The 23672-nt window shown below is 39.2% G+C and overlaps 1 long non-coding RNA gene across 1 annotated transcript in view; it reads right to left on the bottom strand.

The window, feature by feature from the left end:
- Positions 1–15780: 15780 nt before the first annotated feature.
- LOC131277664 (uncharacterized) overlaps positions 15781–23672 on the bottom strand; it is a 31167-nt gene continuing 23275 nt past the window's right edge. The window contains exon 3 of the long non-coding RNA XR_009184800.2: positions 15781–15856. This is a non-coding gene — a long non-coding RNA (uncharacterized lncRNA). The remainder of the gene's footprint in view (positions 15857–23672) is intronic.

Below are 23672 nucleotides of genomic sequence, written 5' to 3'. Positions count from 1 at the left end.
GGTGTCTTCCTCTGTAGCACAGGCAAATACTAATGCTACCTTTAACTTCCAAAAGATAGCTCACTCGCACCTGTTCAGGAGGCAGGTTCACATCTGTCATCAGGCCTGTCCACAGGTCATCATCAGCCATAAGCTGGAGGGAGCAGTGGGGGAGGCTGCAGACCTTTCCTTAGTTCAGGACAGCCCATGTGCCCACCCACAGAGCACCAGGGCACCTGGCCTGCTGGGCCCCCCATCCCAGGAGCTTGTGGTGGTCTGAGCAGAAGTGCCCAGTGCTGGCAGAGCAGTCCCCAGATGGGGCAGGAGACCATCCTCACTACAGGAGGATGGTGAGGGAGAAGCAGTGTGTGTTCTTTAACTGATGGCTGAGATTACCCACCTGTGGCTCTTTAAAAGACACCTCTTGGCTCTAGGAGTTGCCACATTCCATGGCTCAGTGCTGCAGCCATGGCTGTGGTTTGATTCTTGGGTGCCTGGGGTGGGGAGATCATGAAAATCACCCTCTACAGACAGGCACTATCAAGATGATTTGGTTCCCTTTACATAGTCAGCCCTTACCTGGCAGGTGTGGGTGAAGCCAGGAAAGGGACAGGCATGGGCCATGCCTAAACTGAACCCCAGTTTTGGGAAGTATTTCCCTCTCCAGCAGCCCCACATCCTCCCTGATCTTATTTTGTAATATATATTCACCAACTAATCCATCCAATAGTGGGACCCACCTGCAGACATTTCAAACATGCAACTTTTACATGAAAGAAAAATTTCATTGCTTTTAATTGCCTCATCCAAGATCCCAGGTCTTTGGTGTTCACTTGTGTAAGCACTAGCCACATTTGGCTATTAAATTTCAATTAATTAATTTTTTTTTCTTTCAGAGAAGAAGCTGTAAATGTTTTGTAGCTGCCAGCATCTGTTTCCTGTGGAAACCTGGGGTGCCAGCTTGCACAGATCCTGTTCTTTGGGGCTGCATAGCTCCCTTGCTTTGTGTTATTGGGGACTTCCTCTTTGTGCCCTGCATGCACCCCTCTCCAGTTTGGGGCTCTCTAGGTGCAGTGGCCATGATCTCCCCTTGGGGGTCCCTGTACCCCCAGGTCCTGGGGACTCCGTGATAGGGAATGCTGTTATATCTTTCAAATTTTTGCAGTTTCTCTCCATCTTATTTTAGGAGTCATTTGTATGCAGGCCCATGAGCCCCTTATAGATAAATTTTCATTTTTTAGGATGTTGTGCTTTCATTTATACATTTGTTGAAAATTTGTGAAATTCATTCTACTTTTTTTGAGAAAGTATAAGAACTGCCCTTTCAAAATAAATAGGAGACACAAGCACAACAGATGATAAGTAAGTTTACTAGGCCTGATACGGAGACATCCATGCTAAGTCCATATCAGAAACCAAAGCCTAATTAAGTTCCTTTCTCTTGTAAAGGGTCCTTCTCCCTGAACCTGAAATTGGGGAGCAACCAATCATAACTCACCAGCTCCCTTTTTTGTTCTGTAGCCTAGTTCCTCTAAGTCAAGGCTAAGCCAAGTAAGGCACTCTGTAAGACTGTATTTTCTTTTTTTTAAAAAGATTTATTTATTTCTCTCCCTTCCCCCCCCCACCGCAGTTGTCTGTTCTCTGTGTCTATTTGCTGCATCTTTGTCCACTTCTGTCATTGTCAGTGGCAAGGGAATCTGTGTTTATTTTTGTTGCATCATCTTGTGTCAGTTCTCCATGTGTGTGGCACCATTCCTGGGCAGGCTGCACTTTCTTTCATGCTGGGTGGCTCTCCTCATGGGGTGCACTCCTTGCACGTGGGGCTCCCCTATGCGGGGAACACTCCCATTGAACTGTGGACCTCCCATGTGGTAGACAGATGCCCTAACCACTGGGCCAAGTCTACTTCCCGACTCTATTTTCTTTAAGACTACCTTGTTCTACCTATATGAGCCTTGCTCTTGGGTTGAATGCTGCCTAATTCATGAATCACTTAATAAAGGTGTGAAATCCAAAATGTTAATTACCTGGGTATTTTTTTGCACAGGTTCAGTGATGAGAACAGAATCTGAATGCCACTATGAAGGGCTCTGGAGATAAGACAGAAGAAGGTTCCTGCTGAAACCTTTCAGCATGCTCTCCTCTCCACCATCTATAAGGTTCATGAGTGAGTCCCTCTTGGATCTGAGCTCCACCTATTTCTGTCTGTGCTCTCCAGTCTCACTAGCTTTCAGTCCAAAGGTCAGTGGGTCAATCTTTTTAATGAGAAAATTCAAGTTTTGATCCTGAGTCTCTAGCCTTATGGTTCAGTCCACAGTTTCATGTTTGCTATGGCTAGTTTCTTTGACCTGTGCACAAGTTAAGAAGCAAAATGATAAAGATGGATCCTCATTCTCTTAAAATGTTAATTCTCTATCCTATGGCACACTGGCATATTATACATATTCAAATATTATGGAGTTGGAAGCTGTACATATTGAACAAATTGGCAATATCTAACAAAGACAACCTAGAATTTTAATGTTAATTATGAGAAACATTCCAAGTAGACAAAATTACTCATCTCAGAGATGTGCTCCCAAATGTGATATCCCAGCCAGTCAATGAGATGCCTATTTCAACTGATGCTCAGAGTATGTTAGCAATATTTTTAAAGTTTCATTAAATGATTCTTTGAAAAAGGCAAGTGAGAAATTAAAAGCTCATGAGATGTCTATGTTTTCTGTATTTCTGTTTTTTATGTTTGATTAGTAGTTTAAATTGAAAGTATAAACTCTGTGTGTCTGTATGTTTGATGCATGATATTTTCCTACATCTGAATATTATTTCCAAATTAACTTATGAAACTCCTGCAAAGAGCTCTATTCAAATTGACTTAGAGATAAGTAAGCATTTACATATAAATTAACACTCCTAATGTTACAGGGAGCCCCATGCACAAGAGTGTACCCCCTAAGGAGAGCCACCCAGTGCAAAAGAAAGTGCAGTCTGCCCAGGAATGGCACCACACACATGGAGAGCTGACACAGCAAGATGACTCAACAAAGAGACACAGATTCCCGGTGCCACTGATAAGGATAGAAGCAGTCACAGAAGAACACACAGTGAATGGACACAGAGAGCAGACAACGGGGAAGGAGGGGAGAGAAATAAATAAATCTTAAAAAAAATAAGTACATTATAAGCATATAATTTCATTCTACATGGGTGTGTTCTTCCCAACTCCATGTAATTACTGATCAAATAAACTAGAACTATATCTATTAGAGCTTTTATTTTGATTTTACTAATATTTTTATTTTTTGTCTTTATTTTTTTAATATTAAACAAAATGAGGTCCCCATATTCCCCCCATCCCCCTCATCCCACTCCTCCCCCCATAACAACAATCTCCTCCATCATCATGAGACATTCATTGCATTTGTCAAATACATCTCTGAGCACTGCTGCACCTCATGGTCAATGGTCCACATTAGAGCCCACACTCTCCTACAGTCCACCCAGTGGGCCATGGGAGGACATACAATGTCCAGTAACTGTCCCTGCAGCACCACCCAGGACAACTCCAAGTCCCAAAAGCACCCCTACATCTCATCTCTTCCTCCCACTCCCTACTCCAAGCAGCCACCATGGCCACTTTCTCCACACCAATGCCACATTTTCTTCAATTACTAATCACAATAGTTCATGAACAGAATATCAGTAAATCCACTCTAATCCATACTCTATTCCTCCATCCTGTGGACCTTGGAATGGTTGTGTCCACTCCACATCTATATCAAGAGGAGGCTTAGATTCCACATGGGTGGTTGACCTTCTTCACCTCCATGATTATATTGAAAGAAAAATTATGTTTTCAAGATTGTTACCTTGAAGAGAGTTTCCAAGATCTTTTTGATCATTTAAATACATTTGCAAGATATGTTTTGTTAAAGGAAAATAAAGTTTTGTCTTAAATTTTAAAGTAAAATAAACTGGTTATTGTAGAAAGAAATGGGAATATGTAGGACAATCATGAGTTGATACAGAAAGTTGAAGGTTTGCAGAAAATGGATTTTGTCATGGCACAGGGTGGCTAAGATTTGATAGGTTTATAAGATTTTTAAGAGTTTTCCCATCAGACAATATCTTCATACAGTGCTTCATACAAAATCACTTCATACCGTGGTTTTCTCTCTGTTCAGTTAAAGTTTTCTTGTATTATCAGTCTGTTCTTAATAAGAAGTTATAAAAGGTTTTCCTTAACTGAGTGTCTTGTTTAGAAGGCAAACTTTCTGTATCACCTCTGCTGTATATTTACCTTATCATCCTCTCTTGTTGTAGAGAATAAACCTCACTTTTGAAATAATTATGTTTATTTTACAATCATGCTACCTCCTATCTTTAGTTTTACAACTTTTTATTTTGTTTTTTAAGTTTTTATTGAAGATTATCATTCATATGTGAATATCCATAAATAATAAGTGTATAGTATAAGTTGTGAACTTACAAAACAAACATGAATATCATCATACAGGGCTCCTATATATTATCCCAACAGCAGTACCTTGCATTGTTATGAAACAATTGTTACAAACCATGAAAAAGCATTGTAAAAATATTACTACTAAATATAGCCAATATCTTACATTTGGTGTATTTTCCCCCCAACTCACCCAGTTAATGACACCCTGAATTAGTATTATGTACTTATTATAGTTCATGAGAGAACATTTTCATATTCTGTTAGCCACAGTCCATCTTCTACCACAGGATTCACTGTGTTATACAGTCTCCTGTTTTGTACAATCCACTAAAAGTGTATACTCAGTGGCTCTCACGTCCATTGCAAAGTTGTGCTATCATCACCTCAGTCAATTTTAGAACATTTTCACTACTCAAGAAGGAAAAATCCCATATCCCCTTATACCCCTTATTATTGTCCCTTAGAATTGATATAATATCTTTGCCATTGCTGCAAATATTACAATATTATTGTTAACTCTACTCTGTTATATGCAGATGGTCTCTTCTTGCACATGGCACTTTTTATAATACTTTTTGCACAGGGAGCCCATTTGCCATCTTTGGCAGCCCTAAGTGGGCTGCTCTTGTGGTTACTGGCAACCTACCCTTAGTTCCTGAAAATAAGCATAGCTCAAACAAAAGGACAGGTGAAATTTTCCATGTGTAATCAATCATCCAGGGGCACTCCATCCTTGTAGCAGTTCCACCTCTGTTTATATCCTCTCCTTACTGTTGAGGAGGTTTAGCTTCTGGAGCTGCTTCCTGCTGACTGTGGATGTTGTGACAGGTTCCAGTGGAGGAGCAGAATCTTGCCCTAGCTATGTTAAGGTATACTTGACTGTCAGCATACTGACAACAGAATCGTTCATAGCTCTGGGCTATGATCATTTGCAGTTTAATAGCTTCTAAACTTTTACTCATGAAGTACACCAAGCAGTTAAGAAGGCAGGGACCACATTTTAAGAGCATGATACCAATTATTAGGGGACTTATTATGGGTAAGAACCATGATAATTTAGGCATAGAGTTTTTGATGGATTCTCATATCGATTATGCAGGAGGATTGGTAATGTTATGAAACTAAATGGCTTGGGTGTTTAGCCCTAGCTGCACTGATGTATTTACCCATGTGCAGCAGGAGATATTGGCTACTGCACATACCCCTCTTTGTTCTGCCAGAAGATGATCTAAGGCCATCTCATTATGCATGACATTTGCTGTGTCTATAGAAACTCAAATTGTTTTGAGAACTGAATCAGTGATATTGACACGTTCTTCTACTGTGGCTGTTAGGTTGCCTCATGATGGGCAAACCTTCCATAGGGAGTTGATAGTCTTATGGTTAACCCTAGCCCAGCTACTTCATATCTAGGGCATGTTTATTTCTGGTATGGCTAGTGGGCTGGTAAATAGAGATACCATGACTCAGATATCCTATAATATATTGGCTCCTTATCCAAACATTGTTTACACATTCAGACTTGGGGATCAAGCAGTCCTCCTTCTAAGCCTTCAAAAGGCAGTTGAAAATGTATCTTTTTGGTGTACACAGGGCTTTCTAATTGGTTCTTTATAAAATTTGGATTTTTTAAAAAGACTCTGCAGCTGCCTATTGTTTTAATTAGGTCACATCAGACATTAGATAGGGGACCCAGTTTGTAAGGTAACATGATTCACAAGGCAAGTAGGAGCAAGAATTTTTCTAAGCAGCCCACATCCTTGAGTTTTTATATTTTAGCTCCCACCTTGGATTTAAATAAGTATAGGATAGGTAAATAAAGGCTCCAACTTTTTTGTTCCCCTTTTAGATATTGGCTGTAGCAGTTTGATATTATTGATGAATTTCAATTCTAGGCATATCAGATGATACTGGATTCATAGGTTTACTTAATTAAGGAATTACAGAAACCTCTTGTGCCAGTAGGGCATTGAGTCCCCACCCACCAAAGAATGATATTTAATCAATTACCTAACTTCATATCTTGAGGAAAGAGAAAACTAAACCTAACATTAGTAGGAGGAAGGAAATAATAAAGATCAGAAAGGAGACAAGGGAGATAAAGCACAGAAAAACAACTGAGAGGATCAATGAAACCAAAATTTGGTTCCTTAAAAAGATTAATAAAACTGACAAACTTTTATCCAGACAAACAAAGAGAAATGAGAGAAGATGCAAATAACTATTTAAGGAATGAAAGTGGGAACATTAACACTCATTTGGAAGAAATTAAAAGGGTTATAAGAGAATACTATGAACATTCATATGTCAATAAACTAGATAATCGAGAAGACATGAACAAATTCCTAAAACATAAAAATAACCTGCTCTGACTCAAGAAGATATAAAAGATCTTAACAGACCTATAAAAGCAAAGAGATTGAATAATAATCAAAAATTTCCCATCAAGGAAAGATCAAAGTCCAGAAGGCTTCAGGGAGAAGTGTACCAAACATTCAAACAAGAATTAACACCAATTCTTCCCAAACTCTACCAAAAAACTGAAGTGGTAGGAATTCTTCCTAACTCATTATTCCATAAGGCTACTATTGTTCTGATACCCAAACCAGATAGACACATCAAAAGAAAACAAAGAACCACTTCCATATGAATACAGAAGCAAAAATTCCCAACAAAACACTGGCAAATCAAATCAAACTACATATATTATAAGGATTATACTCCATGACCAAAGGTGACTTATCCCCAGAATGCAGTGGTGGGCCAACCTAAGAAAATCACTCACTGTAGTAACACACATTAAAAACAATGGAGGGAACAATCTATGATCACTTCAATAGCACTGAGAAGCCTTCTGATGAAATCTACCATGGTTTCATAATAAAATTGCTCAGAAAAATAGGAATGAAAGGTAACAACCACAACAAGTAAATACAAAAAACTCACAGCTAACATCAAAGTCAATGTGAGAAACAATGAAAGCCTGAAATGAAAGAATGAAACCTGAGGTCAGGAACAAGACAAGGATGCCCACTGTTACCACTTCTATTCAAAATTAAAAGGAAAGTTCTAGTCAGGGTTATTAGGCAAAAAAAGAGAAAGGCATTTAAATCAGAAATCAAAAACTACCACTATTCACAGATGGTATGATCGTTCATATTGAAAATCCCAAAAAATCCTCAAGAAATCTACTAGAGGAAATAAATTCAGAAAAGTTGCAGGGTATAAGATAAACACTAAAAAAAAATCAGTTTTGTTTTTCCATACCAGGAAAAAACACTGTGATATGGGCATTAAACATCAATTGCAGTAGCTGCAACACCTACTCTGCAGTTCACTGGCATCACCCAGGATAACTAACAAGGAGGTGGGGAAGAACAACCACCATACCAAGGAACCGAGAGAGTCTACAACTGCAAGCAAGAGAGTCCCATCCATCAGCCATAAGGGATTGAAGCCTCCTCTCAATTAGAAGTGGAGTAGGTATCCCCATTCCAGAATCGTCAGGATTGGGGAATAAAATATGGATGAGAGTGGACTTACTAATATTCTACTATGAACTTACTGGTATTCCAGCAATGGAAGAAAGTATATCATTGATGTGGAGACAGTGGCTGCTGGAGGTGCTGAAGGCACAGAAAGGGAAAAAGTGGTGTAATATGGGGGCATTTTGGGAACAAGGAATTGTCTTCACTGACACTGCAAAAACAGATACAGGCCATTATATATCCTAAAGAACTGAGTGAGAGTGAGTAGGAAGAATGTAAAGTATAATCCATGCTTCGTGGCAATGCTCCAAATGTGTTCATCAATTGCAATGAATGTACCACATTAATGAAAGAAGTTGTTAATGTGGGGAAGGGTGGGAGGTGTGTGGAATGGGGCATTTGGGAATCCCTTATAGTTTTTGTGTAACATTTTCTGTAACCTAAGTACATTTGAAAAAATAAAAAAATCTTTAAAACATTCCATTCACTATAGCCTCTAAAAGAATAAAATTCCTGATAATGAATTTAAATAAAGAGATGAATGACCTATACACTGAAATCTGCAAAGCACTTAATTAAATTTGACCTAAATTATGACCTAATTAATTTTAATTAATTAAAGATGATCTAAATAAATGGCGAGACATTGTGTCCTTGTTTCAGATTTAATATTGTTACAATATCAGTAGTATCTGAAGTGATCTGCAGATTAAATGCAATACCCAAAATGGGGAGAAGGCAATACATTAACATGCTGAGTTTGGCTTTGAGACTGGCCACATTTGAGCAACACAGAGGCTCTCAGGAGGTAATTCTTAGGCACACTGCAGCTCTAGGCCTTGTTCTTATCTCAGGTGCACAGGCTCACAAGCATAATCATTAGTATCAAGGGCTCATTGTTGGGTCTTCCTTCTTTTTTGGTCTTTGCTATTGCACTTGGGGGATTGTTGCTGTTCCTTTAGGGACTGTGATAGAGCTCCCCTGGCTAGGAACTCAGCACTCCCTCAGTTGTTTTTAATTGTAACAACTATGAAAATATCCAAACATCTTTATGTACCCTGGATATATGGATATATGCCCTGTAGAACTCCCTGCCAACCATGTGTCCCCTGTCAATAACATCCCACACCAGCGTTCCTCCTCTGACATTATTGAACCTCTCTGTGATCCAAAACTTCTTCAAAAATGAAGCCCTATATTGCCAGGTTCCATTAGTAGTAAAATGAAATATAGTGATGAGTTTAAAGGTTAGATATAGAATACATATTAATTTAGAAAAATTAAGGTAAAAATAAATTGGGGTACCAAAAAATTTAAAAATACAAAAGCGTTATTTTTGATGTTTTGCCTTCCATCACTGCAATAAGTGTTGCCTTGTATGCAAACTGGCAAGGCAACTTCTTCCACCAAGGGATTACTACCAAATACCAGCTGATGATGTAACTAGAAAATGACCTTGAATAAAAGGGTCAACTCGGACCAGCAGAATGTCTGTCTACATATAATACCAGGAGTTAAAAATGCTTTTTGACCTTGAATAAAAGGAGGAAAGGAAAGGACAAATGAGTTTATGTGGCTATGAGTCTCCAAAAAGAGCCGGGAGGTCATCAGAGTGGTCGCCCTTACGCACACCTCAGCAGAGTCCCAGAGACAGATAAAGAAGATACAACCCCAGGTACTGGTTCTTCTGAGGGCTACAGGGACCAACAGTTTCTGTGGTCATGGCAGATGGAGTTCAGTGCCATGTCAGTTGGCCCTACTTTGGAGTTTGTGTTTCTGTGTGATGGAGATGGACTCAGATCTGATTTTGTCCACAAGCCTCCCTGTTACTTTTACTGGATCTGTAGTTGGTGCTTGGGTTTAGTGTATACCCAGGGGACCTGAATCTCTGGACTGACCATGTGATAGCCAGGCCCTGAGCCTCAACAGGCTTGCAACTCCTACACTCTGGTTTATTGGACTTACACCACTCTGCTAACATGGAGATGAAGAAGGTGAACCACCACAGCAGGGAGCCAAGAGTGCAGACAACTGAAAGCAGGAGAATTGCATCCAACATCCATGTGGAATCTAAGCCCTTTCTTGATATAGATGTGGAGTGGACACAACCATTCCAAGGTCCACAGGATGGAGGAATAGAGTATGGATTAGAGTGGACTTACTGATGTTCTATTCATGAATGATTGTGATTAGTAACTGAAGAAAATGTGGCATTGGTGTGGAGAAAGTGGTCATGGTGGCTGCTGGGGGCAGGGAGTGGGAGGGAGAGATGTGATGTGGGGGCATTTTCAGGGGTTGGAGTTGTCCTGGGTGGTGCTGCAGGGACAATTACCAGTCATTGTATGTCCTCTCATGGCCCACTGGGTGGACTGTGGGAGAGTGTAGGCTATGGTGTGGGCCATTGACCATGAGGTGCAGTGGTGCTCAGAGATGTATTCACCAAGTGCAATGAATGTCTCATGATGATGGAGGAGGTTGTTATGGGGGGAAAAGTGGGGTGAGGGAGATGGGGGTTTATAGGGACCTTGTATTTTTTTAAGGTAACATTAAAAAATTTTAAAAAGACCAAAAAAATGAAAAAAATAATAAATGCAATACCTACCAAAATCTCTGCAACCTTTTTTTAGGAATGGAAAAAGGTGATCCTCAAATTCATATGGAATAGCAAGGCACCAACTAGCCAAAACAATCTTTCAGAAGTCTCTAACTATATAATAAGCACACACAACCAAAATATCATCCCAAATTATACAACATAACATAAAAAGAACTGGAAAAAGCTCATCTATTCTCCAGGGGGAAAATCAGCCAATACAGTCCCAAATGAACCAGAGAAGGAATTATGCATCAAAGCAGTCTCTGCTCAATAAGAAAGGTAAATACTCTTGGAATGAAAGAAAAGATAGTTCTCAACAAAGAAACATAAACAACAACAAAAATGTAAAAGGAAACTTTAGACCTATATATAAAATATCCAAAATTCAAGGACAACTAACAAGATGTGGCAAAGTAAGGAGCTCCTAGAGTCAGCTCCTGCTACAGGGCAGTTAGTAATCACATGGTGCTATCTAAAGCACCTGTTTGGGTGCTTCAGGAAGCCAGAGAGTTTCATGCAACATCCTTGAAAGAACAGAAGGAAGGAGACTGCCCATCTGCAGAGAAGATTCAGAAGTAGAGCACCCCATGCCCTGGAAGCTGGTGCCCATCATCCAATGGAGGCACAAGCCACCTCGGGAACTATTCTGCAGCTGGAATAGGAAGCTCTATTTCCCAAAAATGGGGAAAGAAAAGGTAGTTGGGCACCAACTGCAGCTACTGATGAGTAAATTGAGAGGGCTACAGTATATAATCCTAAGAACAGCTGAAGTTTGAACCTGAACAAGTCAGAAAGAGGCTGGGAGTCGCCATCTTAACTCCATGCTGGGCACAAGGGGAAGCAGGACAGAATAAAAATCCCAGTGCTGGTAGGGACCAGCACCTTTCCATCCACATCAGATTGCAGCTCTAGCATAGGACCCAGCCTCACCTCCAGCAGGGAGGAATATGGGGGACCTGCATTAGCCTCTTTGGGAAATTACCAGCCAAGTTGAGTTGCCAGTGAATATCCTACTATAGCAGCACAAGCTGCCCCAAGAGCTATCCTCTGGCTAGAAATGGAAGCTCCTTTTTCCCAAAAACAGGGGAGGAAGAGAGTTGGCCACTGATTTCAGCTACTGATTAGTAAATTCAGTTTGCTAGAGTCTAACCCTAAGAACAGCTAAAGGATGAACCTGTCCAAGTCAGAAAGAGGCTGATGGCCACCATTTTAACTCCACCCCCAGCAGAAGGGGAAGCCAGGTTGACCGAAAATCATGGTGAACATAGGGACCTGTTTCTTTCACCCAGATCAGCCTGCAGTCCTATCCTAGGCTTCAGCCCCACCTCTGGCAGGGGGGAAACTAGTGGACCCTGTACCAGCCTATCCAGGTAACTCCAGGAACCTTTAGCTGACATGGACTGAATAACTGGAAGTCTACCAGGACAACTGTGGTCATCTTGGACCTGCAATACATAGATTGCTGCCCATGCCTGCAGCTCTGTCCCTGCCCCAGGCAGGGGTGAAAGGGGCATGAAGCTTCATCAGTTTCACTGGGCAGCCACAGTCACAGCCTGCATAACTTGAATTATTCCACACAGCTGTGATTCTGTCCCTAGCCCTGGCAAAGGAGAAAGTTGAGAGAAGATTCATAGGTCACTGGGTAATGAGGGCAGCTTAAGCCTCCACAGCTTAGAGCACCAACTACATCCTTGGCTCCTACTGCACAACCAGCAAAGGAGAAAGGGCAGAAAGCCATAAACTAAAGAGGAAAATCTACACCCAGAATAAATACTCTACTACACCAGATGCCAATACAACAAAAAATTATAATCCACACCAAGGAACAGGAAGATATGGCCCAGTTAAAGGAACAAGATAATGTTCCAAGTAACAGAAAGGATTTGAGACAACTAATCATAGAAGTTCAAACAAATCTCCTTAATAAATTCAATGAGATGGCTAAAGAGATTAAGGATATTAAGAAGACACTGGAGGAGCACAAAGAACTTGAAAGCATACATAGCAAATTAGCAGATCTCAGAATGAAAGGTGCGATAAATGAAATTTAAAAACATTGAAATCATATAAAGCAGATTTAAGGAGGCAGCAAAAAGGATTGGTAAGCTGAAAGAAATGGCCTCTGAAAGTGAACATACAAAAGAACAAATGAGGAATGGAAAAAAATTGAACAAGGAAACAGGGAAATAAATGACAGCAAAAGATGTACAAACATACATGTCATGGGTGACCCAGAGAAGAAGAAAAGGGAAAAGGGGCAGAAGGAATATTTGAAGAAACAATGGTAGAAAATTTCCCAACCCTATTGAAGGGCATAGATATCCATGTCCAAGAAGCACAATGTACTCCCATCCAAAAAAATCCGAATCAACCAACTCTGAGACACATACTAACCAGAATATCTGATGCCAAAGACAAAGAGAATTCTGAGACCAACAAGAGAAAAGCAAAGCATGACATAAGGGATACCCAATAAGATTAAGTGATGATTTCTCTTTAGAAACCAGGGAGGCAATAAAACAGTGGCCTGATATATTTAAGATATTAAATATAGAAGTAAAACTTCCAGCCAAGGATCTTATATCCAGCAAGACTGTCTTTCAAAACTGAGGGTGAGATTAGAATATTCACAGATAAACAGAAACTGAGAGAATTTCTAACCAAGAGGCAAGATTTTCAAGACATACTAAAGGTTATGCTAGACCCTGACAAGAAAAGACAGGACAGAGAGGCCTGGAAGAGAGTCTAGAAATGAAGATTATATCAATAAAATTAAAAGAGGAAAAAAAAAGGTGAAAATAAAATACAGCAGATAAAACTCAAAAAGTCAAGAAAAAACTTAACCAATGATGTAAGGCACTTGTATTCATAAAACTGCAACTCAATGTTAAAAAAAAAAAATCAAAAAAGTTCTAAATAACTGGAAGAATATTCCATGCTCATGAATTGGAAGACTAAATATCATTAAGATGTCAATTCTACTCAAATTGATATACAGATTCAATGCAAGCCTGATGAAAATTCCACCAGAATTTTTTTTAATTGAAAACACAATTATCAAACTTATTTGGAAGGGTAAGGGATCCTGAATAGCCAGGAACATCTTAAAAAGGAAAAGCAAAATCTCACCTCCAGACTTTAAATCATATTTCCTAGATATAGTGGTTTAAAAAAAGCATGGTACTGCCATAAAGACAGACACATAGACCAATGGAATCAATTTGATGGTTCAGAAACAGACCCTCACATGTATGGTCAAGCCATTTTTTACTAGCCTGTCAATCCCACACAGCTCAGGCAGAATAGTCCATTTAACAAATGGTGCTGAAAGAACTTGATATCCATAGCCAAAAGAAGGAAAGAGGACCCCTATCTCACACCTTATCTAAAAATTAACTCAAAATGGACCAAAAACCTAAAAATAAAAGCAAGAACCATAAAACTTCTAGAAAAAATGGTAGGAAAGTATCTTCAAGATGTGGTGGTACATGGTAGATTCTTAAAGGAGATAAGAGGAGGACTGAGATGGACTACTGATGGTTAATGTACATAAGTTTTAATTAGCTTTGCTGTGAAAGTGTGGAAATGTATAGAGCGGATGGTAACACATAGTGAGTAAAAGCTAGTTTATAAATGGGGATGTGGCTGAAAATGGTAATCTAGATATGAAATGCCAATTGACAGAATGCTAAAGAATAATCTAGGAACCCTGAATAGCACAGCAAACCAAGAAGTAGATGAGAATTGTGTTTGATGGTACAAATGCAAGAGTGTCCTTTGTTAGCTAAAGCAAATGTACATCACTACTGTAAGGTGGTGGGAATGTGGAGAAGTATGGGAAAAATATAACTGGAGTGACCTATGGACTCGGATTAGCAGTAATAATATAATATTGTTGCATCTATGCCAAAGATGTACTGTGTTGATAATGGGGCAGTATGGAAAATGTATGCCAAATGTACACTATGGTCATGGTAACAATCAGATGATATTATCTTATCTGTAACAATTGTTCAGATAGAGGGGTGTTGTTTGGGGATTCTGTACATGTGCATGATTGTTTTATAAGTTTACAACTTCTGCCATAAAAATATAGTTAAAAAATAATAATAGGGTAAGTTGGGGGGAAAATACACCAAATGTAAGATAAGAACAACAAGATTTTGACAAAAATCTTTCATAATTTGTAAGAAACATCTCATGAAAATGCAAGGTGTTGGTGGAGGGTTGATGTATGGGACCCCTGAATGATGTTACACATGTTTGCTTTCTAACTTCACAATTTTTACCATACTTATTATTTATGAAAGATCATATATAAATGATATAAAGATAATAATAGGGTGGGTTGGGGGAAAATACTTTGGTTAGTAGTAATATTGTGACAATGCTCTTTAATCATTAGGTTAAAATGTTTAACAATTCAAGGTATTGGTGATAGGGTGAGGTATGAGAGTCCTATATCATGTTATATATATATTTGTTTTGTAAATTCACAACTATTATTATACACTTAATGTTTATGTATGCTTATGTATGAGTGGTATACTCTAATAAATTTTTAAAAAATGTTTTAAAAAGCATGGGACCCACTGAGTCCATCACTCTCCTTTCTGGGGAACAGGATTGGAAGGAGACTATCTGGGGAGTCAGGCAAGCTAAAATTAGATTCAATTATAAAACAAAGTTGAAAAATTAGGTATTTTTTTTTATCACCAATTTACAGATGAGGAATAGGTACAAAGATCTCAAAGTACTTTTCCTGAAGTGACCCACAAAGTACATGTCAGGATCTAAGTACAGGGAAGTCTGACTTAAGGTAAACCACTGTGGAAATGACTTCACAAGAGTCACAATTCCATCCAAGTTGGGCCTCCCTCAAAGCCCATGGTGAGCCTCAACTACATTCAAGGGCTGCAAATATGATGGTCTGAAACCACCTACCCAACAAGGAGGGTCATCATAGAGATGGTGGAAAGAGCCACCGTCTCCACCCTTTACACTTTATTAAATAAAGTGAGTGCATGGTGACTGTTTAGGACTGTTTAGGTGATCCAGTGAGCAAGAGATAAAGAATCAGCAAATACAACTTGAAGAAGAGGGGTCAATGGTAGGATAACAGAGCAGGTAAGAAAGATGCTGTGAGTGGATTAAGTTCAACCTGCTGCCCACATAGGATGTCCCAGGTTTGGTTCCTGGTGCCTCCTAAAAACAAACAAGCAAACAAATGAATAAACCAACTCAAGGGAGCCTATGTGGCTCAGTGGTTCAGTGCCAGCTTCCCACGTACAAGGTCCCAGGTTCAGGTTCAATGCCCAGTCCTGGTACCTAAAAAAAAAAAAAAAAAAAAAAAGGTTACCTAAGTCAGAGAAGACAAGACTGGAGATGGGGATCAAAGGAGGAGGAGGAAGCAGGCAAATGGTGAGGGGCTATTTCCACATCAAGGATATAGCCAGTGACAAGTGGAGAAGGAAGAAAGAGCTTGATCACTCAATTACCTCCAAGGGAGTTGGGCATGACAAAAAAAAAAAAAACAACATTAAAAATGTGCAAAGTTGGGAAACGGACTTTGGCCCAGTGGTTAGGGCGTCCGTCTACCATATGGGAGGTCCGCGGTTCAAACCCCGGGCCTCCTCGACCCGTGTGCAGCTGGCCATGCGCAGTGCTGATGCGCGCAAGGAGTGCCCTGCCACACAAGGGTGTCCCTCGCGTGGGGGAGCCCCCACGCACAAGGAGTGTGCCCCTGAGGAAAGCCGCCCAGCGTGAAAAGAAAGTGCAGCCTGCCCAGGAATGGCACCGCCCACACTTCCTGTGCCGCTGACGACAACAGAAGCAGACAAAGAAACAAGACGCAACAAATAGACACCAAGAACAGACAACCAGGGAGGGGGGGAAATTAAATAAATAAATAAATCTTTTTAAAAAATGTGCAAAGTATTTAAATAGACATTTCTACAAAGAAGATACACAAATGGTAAATAAGCATATGAAAAGATGCTCAAGTCTATTAGCCTTTAGGGAAAGGCACATCAAAGCATGATGAGCTATCCTTCACACCCACTCAAAAGGCTATTATTTTTTAAATTGGAAAACAGCAAGTGCTGGTAAGGATGCATATAAATAGGAAACCTCATACACTGTTGGTAAGAATATAAAATAATGTATTGGCTGTGGAAAACAGCTTGGCAGTAACTCAAAAAGTTAAACTAAAATTACCAAATGACCTGGCAATCCCATTTCTGCATATATATCCAAAAGAATTGAAAGCAAGGATTCAGACAGGTATTTGTATGTCAATGTTCAGAGCACAATAAAGAAAGGATAGAAGCCAAATAACTACCAGCAGATGAATGGATAAACAAAATGTGGTGAATACATACAATGGAATATAATTCAGCTTTAAGAAAGAATGAAGTCCTGATGCATTCGTCAACATGGATGAACCATCAGGACATTACATTCGGTAAAATAAGTCAGACACAAAAAGACAAATATTGTATGATCTCACTGATATGAACTAAGGATAAGAAGCAAACTCACAGATTTAGAATCTAGAATATAAATTACCAAGGGATACAATGGGTTAGAGAATGGAAAACTGATACTTAAATTGTGCAGAATCTCTATTTAGGTTGATTATAAATGTTTGGGAATGGATAGTGGTGATGGTAGGACCTTACTGTGAATTATATGTTTGTGAATATGGTTGAGAGAATTTGTTTAAGGTCATGTACATTACTAGGAGGAAAGCTAAAAGCCTAAAGATGGGATTGTTTAACTAAGTGAATCTGTTATGGATGATGGACTGAGGTTAACAAATATAAGATTGCTCTTTCATGAATTATAACAAATGGATGACACTATTACACATTGTTAATAATAGGAAGGTAGATGGAAAAAAACACCTAATGTAAACTAAGGATTATAGTTATCAGTAATATCTTATATTCTTTCATCAAGCCTCACAAAGCTGACACACTAATGCAAAGAGTCAACAATAGAGGGATACATGGGAACACTGTATTTTTTACATGAATTTTCTGTAAACATACAACTTCCCTCATTTTAAAAAATTGTATAATTTAAGAAAGCATTATGCTAAGTGAAAGAAACTAGATGCAAAGTACCATATATTCTATGATTTCATTAATATAAAATGGAAAGATAAATTTATAGAGATGAAATTTATAGTGGTTATGGAGGGCTGGGGAATGATAGAGGGATTGAGAGGTGACTTCTAAGGAGTATAGGGCTTTCCTTCTAGGAGTAATGAAAATGTCCTGAACTTGATTGTGGTGAGGAATGCACACATCTGTAATTATACTAAAGTACACTTAGGATAGCTTATATGGTATGTAACTATATCTCAATAAAACTGCTTTTAAAACTTGGAGCACAGATTGTGGAGGTTCTTGTAGTCCAGTGTAATAGCCTTGCATTTTACTGTAAACTGGGAAAGTGTGGAGGTTTCAGTAAAGAAAAACAAGGGCCAAGACTTGCCTGGGGTTTTAACAGGATCATTCTGGCTGCTAGGTAAGAATGGACCACAATGGCAAGTAGGTCAAAAGGCCAAGTGATATGGTGGATTAGACAGAGCAGCAGCAGTTAGGGAAACCAGGTGGTCGGGTTCCACACTTATTTGAAGTAGCTGTTGCTGGATTACTGTGGGGTAAGAAAGTGACACAATCCCAACTCCAAAAGACAGAGGAATGAACAAACAGGAGGAATGCACCTATGGATAAGTAGACTATTATTATTCTAATAATGGAAGAACATAACATTAATATAAAGACAGTGGACACAAGAGGTTCTGAGGGGAGGGAGAGGGAAGAATAGGCATTACATGGGGCATTTTTCAAACACTGGAATAATTTTGCATGATACTGCAATAACAGATACATGTCATTATACATTTTCTCAAACTTACAAAAATGTGCTGTGCAAAGTGTGAAACAATGCAAACTATAGACCATGCTTGACAGCAATGCTTCAATATGTGCTCATCCCATGAAACAAATGGACCACACTAATGAAGGATAATGTATATGGGGAAAATTGTTAGGGGGAGGGAGTAGGGTATATGGGAACCCCCTATATTTTTGATGGAACATCTATGGCAACTAAAGCTCCTTTAAAAATAATGAAAATAAATTTTTTTTAAATTGTGACACTGAAGCAGAAGTATCAATGGGGTTGTGATGTTAGGCAAGAGAAAGACTGGGGTATCATCAAAACTAGTTGATATTTGAAAACATGGAAAGAGATTCTGAAGAGAGAGTGCAATTGAATGAGATCCATAAAAAATAAAAATGACTCAGATGGTATCTCTCTTCATAAGACTTTCATGCTAATGTGCTGGAGGTGCAGTTAGTGTTGGGGTTTAAGATATATTTAGGGGATTTGAATCTCTGGACTGACAATGTGATAGCCAGGTCCTGAGCCTCAACAGACTCCAGCACCTACAATTTGATTTATTGGGCTCACCACACTCAGCTAAGATGGAGTTGAAGAAGGACAACCACCACACCATGGAGCCTAGAGTGATTACAACTGAAAGTGGGAGGATTGCATCCAGCATCCATGTGGAATCTGAGCCTCCTCTTGACATAGAGGTGCAATGGACACAACCAATCCAATGTCCACATAGAAGAGGTGGCATTGGATTGGGAAAAGTGGACATGGTGGCTGATGGGTATGGGGAAAGGCAGGAAGAGATGAGAGGTGGAGGTGTCTTTGGGACATGGAGCTGCCCTGGATGGTGCTTCAGGGGCAATCACCGGACATTGTAAATCCTCACAGGGCCCACTGGATGGAATGGGGGAGAGTATGGGCCATGATGTGGACCATTGACCATGAGGTGCAGAGGTGCCCAAAGATGTACTTACCAAATCCAATGGATGTGTCATGATGATGGGAACGAGTGGTGCTGGGGGGGGGGAGAGGTGGGGTGGGGGGTGGGGTTGAATGGGACCTCATATATATATTTTTAATGTAATATTATTACAAAGTCAATAAAAAATAAGAAAAAAAAATGATACACAGCTCTTCACCAAATTTTAAAACTACAGATCTGAAAAAAAGAAACTATAAAGGCAAACTACAGACAGAGAATAATATTTGCAAACTTAACTATGACAAAGAAAGAACACATACCTAGACTATCTGAAACTGATATCTGGAACAGCTATCTACAATATTGGGAGTGGATGTGGCTCGAGCAGTTGAGTGCCTGCTTCCCACAAGAGGTTCTGGGTTCAGATCAAAGTACTTGCTAAAATAAACAAAAACAAAAAACAAGCAAACAAAAAAATTTCAGGGGAGCCCATGTGGCTTGGTGGTAGAGGGCTGGCTTCCCACTAATGAGGTCCTGGGTTCAACCACTGGGCCAAATATCAAAAAAAAAAAAAAAAAACCCACAAAAACACAGATATCTAGAATAAATGAAAAGAATTTCCAAAATTCTCAAAATTTAACCATGAAAAAACAATCCTGGGAAGTGGCTGTGGTTCAATCACTTGGGCTCCTGTCTACCATATGGGGAGGGTGCAGACCTGTGCTGAGTCTCATCCTTTAATACTGGACCTCCTGCTGCTGGAGCAGAACCCAGGATGAGAACCCAGGGCCTCCTTGTGAAGGCAGGCTCACCCACAGGCTGAGGATCGCTGCCTGGCCCACAGGTACTGCGGAGAGCCAACTCAGCCAGGCCATGCAACAAAGGAGGGAGACAAGCAAAAAAACCCACAGAAGAGTGTGCAGAGAATGAACACAGAAAGCAAGCTGCGAGGGTGGAGGGGAAATTTAAAAAAAAACAAAAAAACAATCCAATTAGAAAATGGGCACTATATATGTGCAAACATTTCACCGTAGTAGATGAATGGATGGGAAATAAGTACAGGAAGAGATGCTGGATATAATTAGTCATTAGGGAAATGCAAACTATACCATTATGATATGCAACTACACACTATTAAAACAACTAAAACATAAGGTGACAATACCAAATGCTGGTGAGAATGCAGAAAAACTGAATCACTCATACATTGCATAAGGGAACATAAAATGGTACAGTCACTCTGAAAACTAGTTAGCAGTTTCTTACAAAACTAAACATAAACTTATCATACAGCCCAGCGAGTGCACTCCTGCACATTAATCACATAGAAATCAAAACATATGCCCAAACTAAAGCCTTAGTTTGTTGTTTGAAATGATCTGATCAAACAGATAAATCTCTAGCTAGGCTAACCAAACATAAAATAGAGAAGATAAAAATTACCAATACCAGGAATGGAAGAGGTGTCATCACTACTGCTTCCACAGACATTAAAAGGATAATCAAACAAGACTATGAACATCCTTAGGTCCAATAATTTTATAACTTAGATGTAATGACTCAAAAGTTCTTGAGAGATGCAAATTATCAAAACTCACACAAGAATAGATCATCAGAATAGCCCTATAGCCATAAAAATTTTGAATCAATAATTAATAACATTCCAAAAAATAAAGGGCCTGGTTCAGACAGTTCAAAAGCAAATTCTACCAAACATTTAAGGAAAAATGAAACCAATTCCCCACAATCTCTTTCAGAAACAATGCAAAGGGAACCTTTCCTAACTCATGAGATAAGGCCAACATTACCCAATGGCAAAACCAGAAAAAGATATTAAAAGAATGGAAAAGCACATACCAATATTTCTCATGAATATAAAAACAAAATTTTGTCCCATTGCCTGGGATTGTCCAGCTGACTAGGGGTTTCCTAGAAGGAAAATTCACATAACAGGACATATTACAAATGCCTATAATGATCCCTTCCCAGAATCTTATTATTGTGTATTTTGTAGGAAAAACACTCATTTTAATAAAAATCAAATGTTGAGAAAGGTACACAATGAAAGGTAAGCCTCCCTCTCATCCAGCCCGTTCCCTCCATTCTACCTCTGCCCAGACACCCACTTACCAATTTCACACACCTCCTTGCTGGATAAGCCATCCAGACACAAGTATATATGCCTGTGTCTCATTGCACACCCTATGTTTTACAAGTTTTTTTAACTTAAATCATTCAGTCATTAAGCCAACCTTTCTTAAAGAAATGCTCAAAATAGACCTAATAGCTTGACCATGTAACATAAAGTCACATCAGGATACTCTTAGTGAGAGGGGGTGACATGACAAGGCAGGACAAAGGACATAAAACAGAACTGCCCTCAACAAGGGGGAGCACACAGTCATCCTGGAGCGCATCCATCTGTTTAACGGCTCTGTGGAAACCCAGTTCATGGACTTTCTTTAATTGACAAATCAGTGATCTGGAGTCCCCCAGCTCCACCCAGATGAATGTACCACCTCCTGCTCCAGCAGCAGGAGGTCCAGTATTAAAGGATGAGACTCAGCACAGGTCTGCACCCTCCCCAGTGCACAGGACTAACACCTCCTGCAAACATTCCCAGGGTACAGAGCTCAAGGCTGCCTAGCACCTGAGCAGCCACAGCCATCACCAAAGGCCGGGCTGAAGGAGCCTGGACACCACCTGCCAAGGCCTGCAGCCTGGAGCTGAGCATCATGGGAGAAAGGGCAGGGGCAGCTTTCAGCACTGCCCATGTGCAGGCCCCACCCAGACCTCAGGGCCCACCCAAGGCCTCCAGACTGGGGATGGCCCCACCCACTTCCTGCTTCAGGCACCCAGGGTTCAGCTAGTGGATCATCAGAACCATTCCTCAACTTCTGAGTGTTTTTCTTTAATCTTTAACATTCTCCATTTACTATTTCAGCCCTTTCAGCTTTTCACTTTATCTACTCAAGCATTATCTTGTCACCCTATTTCTTAAGAGATTATACTTCAATTTTGAGCTGTATTTCCATTTTTCTTATTTCTTCTCATTCACTTTGAGTTTTTTTAAATTTATGATATCTTATGTATTATTTCATTTTCTTAATGCCTGTTCTCTACTTTTCAGAAAGTATACTTCAGTACATAATATAGATCACGACAAAGAGCTTTCATTCATTTGTTGTGGATTACTCTGCACCTATGCCTTTTCTCCCTGTATTACTTTGATACTTGAAAATAACAATGTTTTTTCTCTTGGTTTTCATGATTAAAAAAATTTTATAGACAGAAGTGAAACTGAAAATAGCTTTCTAACAATACAGCTCTGTTTCTCTTTCTACAGGTTTTATGAAATATTTTAAAATATGGAAGATTTCTTCCTGATATTTTCAGATTCTATACTTCCACCACTCTTCCAAGAAGGGTCTTCACTCAGTTCATTTCCTCTACTGCACCTTTTCTTGTCTATTTTCTTTCTCCACCTGACTACTGAATGTTCCTTTTACATGTACTTCACTCTTGAGAAACATTACCACGTTGCCAAAATCTAGTCATTCTCTATACATCTATAGATTTTCAAAATCAATGATCTGTAAAAGTCTATATATATTCAAAAGCAATATGTATATGTTATTTCAATAAGTTATACTATATTTCATTTCTGAATTATCTTGTTTTTATATATTTAATGTTTTGTATTCCTACAATCATTAGATTTTAGTTTCTTATACTTTATGACTACAGTTATTTTCTATTTAGTTTTAAATGAATCTATTTTCATACACATTTGGTGTTAGCAATCATGGTTCATATTCAGCAAATTCTGAAAATTATTTATTGCTTTAGATTCATAATCAAATAGGTTCAGCATCATTTATATCTGGACTACAATATTACCACCATATGGCTTGATACCTATCATCAGACACACACATGGTCCTCAAGGATTCTGGTAATACTTGTTCTTATTCCAATTAAAATACTATTTTATAAATAACCTGAGGAAAGAAAAATTTATTTAATAGGGTTTATTGAATTTTTAAAATTTAAGAACACATCAAAATATTTCAGGCATAGTCTATCATGATCTTCTTATTAAACCTTGAACATATGGACATTAGCAAGAATTAAGTTCTTCAAAACCACAAAAATGTAGGTATCCTACAACTAACTCACATTCCAGGATTTCAGAAATGCACGCACAGGATGCCTATAATCTGGAGACTTTCTGCTGCTCACTATGTGTATGGTCATTTGTGGAAGTCATTCTACTCTGTTCACAGCTGCATTTAAAAAATCCATGGTTAA

This window comes from Dasypus novemcinctus, unplaced genomic scaffold (assembly GCF_030445035.2).
Source record: "Dasypus novemcinctus isolate mDasNov1 unplaced genomic scaffold, mDasNov1.1.hap2 scaffold_269, whole genome shotgun sequence".
NCBI lineage: Eukaryota > Metazoa > Chordata > Mammalia > Cingulata > Dasypodidae > Dasypus > Dasypus novemcinctus.
This window is presented reverse-complemented; position numbering and strand designations above follow the sequence as displayed.